Genomic DNA, 2,314 nt, shown 5'->3' on the forward strand with positions numbered 1-2,314 from the left:
AACAACACACAAAGTTTATGCAACACCCAAACTGATAACAAACTATACCCGAGATTCAAACATACACATTTACTCACATGAAGGCACACATAATATAGACCAAGTATATCCACCATATTCAACTATTCAAAGAATCTAAACAAGGCATTTCACAATATAGCATGCACGGGGGGTTGAAAGGAAGTGCACCGGCAACACACGATTATTCCGAGTCTAACATGGCGGTTACGACATGCCAAACACTGCTTGAATTCAAGGGGATATTCATAGTATTCGCGCGCTTTCCGGTCCATATTCTTTATATTAACAAGGCAGAACACTACCAGCTATACCAAAATATTCCCCAGGGCAGCAGACATTTGAACAAGCACATGATCAGTAGTATTCAAGCTAACCATCTTACGGGGCATGCTAACGACTGGATAGACTCACTTAACACATGTTTAACAATTGCTAGCTAGATTTAAGACTATATTAACACATAGAATAAGTTATCTTGGTACTCCTACCAATATTAAGCTGAACAAACACATGCTAACACAGGTTCATCGATCAGGCTAATACTAAAGCCATTAACTAGACAGTGAGCAAAGACACTCTAATCATGTTGAACCAGGAACTAAACTAAAGAAGTGTATAGAGAAGCATGTTGAGCTAAGCGATATCAACAAGTAACTAATCCAAACAAGTAGCTTAGAATGCCTAATCATGCTGAACTGCCAATATTCACAAGTTTGTTAATAACAACAACTAATGCCTATTAACCGTGCTTAAATCATTATCAGCAAAGATACTAGAAATGGCAACTAATGCACATTAATTATGCTTAAGTTACTATTAATTAGAAACTAAACAAAACAGCAAACAAAGCATACAACAACTAAGGCATGACAGAGATCAACAACCAAGACTATGAACATACATACACAAATGGATTTCAATAAACACAACACAATTTTTAGATCCTAAACGAATCCATAATGCGACAAATAAGCAGTTTCATGCTTCATACATTACACAGGGAATCAGCTATCAAACAATACACTTAACATACAAATTAAACTAGGCTAATAACAGAACTGAAAATGCACAGAACTGAAAGTAAAACGAGGATGAAAATTATTCCACACTAAATGCAAACAGCAACCCAAGTCCAAACACCAATCAAAACCATGAACTATAAACAGAATTAAAATACTAAAATCTACAGCGAGGAAACGAAAGTACTACCAACTACATCAAAACAAGAACTTAGAAAAGAGAGGAGGGAGAATCACGAACCTTTTTCGGGTGCAGCGAAGTGAGGCTCGAGCTTCCGATATAACTCGAAACACTTCGAATTCTCCGAGTTCGTATCCACTCAGATCAGAACAAATACTCAAGGCAGAAAACAGAACAGATTTAGTATTTGTGTTGTTTCTTTTTGAGACGATATCAAATAAAAATTAAAACTAGTATCTTTAAAGAGTATTTTACGATTCCAGAACTTAATTTCTAGGAAATTTCTGCGACCCAAAGACTTATATTTTCGGGGAGTTTTTGCAGCTCCCAGAAAAAAAACCTCCCTCGAACCAGTTCATAAGCCGCTATTTATAGAAAGTAGCTGGGGTTTTTGGGTTAAAAATTGGGCGGGCTTTAAGATTCCAAATTTCAAATCGAAAACGTTGAGAATCCTATTCTCTGTCATCGATCAGAAACACGCCAGATAAAGAGACAAAAACAATTAAAAAAAACGGTCCTTGAAAATGAAAAGCAGCTGAAAAAGAAAACAAATTTTACCTCACAAATCGACGAAACTCATTAAGGGATTTCAGATCGAAGCAGAGGAGAAAGGAAACCAACAAAAATCTCAACTTGTCAACGGTTGAAAACGCTGATGAGAGAGTGCAGGGCATTAATTTGTTTCCCGAATCGTCCATGCATGGACTGCGAGGACGAAAGGGATCTGTGGGTTTGCTATTTCGGCGTTGAAGAGAGAGAGAGAGAGAGAGAGAGAGAGAGAGAGAGAGAGATGAGCAGAGAGAGAAGAGGGAGAAAGAGGGAGGGGTGCGGCGTGGATGAAGAAAAGAAACCTAAAGGTTCATTTGTTTAATATGTTGGGCCGGGTCGGGTTTAATGGGTAATGGGCTGGTCGATTTAACATGTGGGCTAGGTGAATTAAAATGATATGGGCTGGTCCGAAAAATGTTTATAAATTGATTGGAGCAGATGGGCTAAAATATATTTTCTTCTTGTGCTATTTTGGGCTTTTAAATTTGCATAAATGACCTCCGTGTGCCAAAAATACAAAAGTATGTATTTATTAGTGCTCAGA

This window comes from Lycium ferocissimum, chromosome 7, assembly GCF_029784015.1.
Source record: "Lycium ferocissimum isolate CSIRO_LF1 chromosome 7, AGI_CSIRO_Lferr_CH_V1, whole genome shotgun sequence".
In the NCBI taxonomy this organism is placed as follows: Eukaryota; Viridiplantae; Streptophyta; class Magnoliopsida; order Solanales; family Solanaceae; genus Lycium; species Lycium ferocissimum.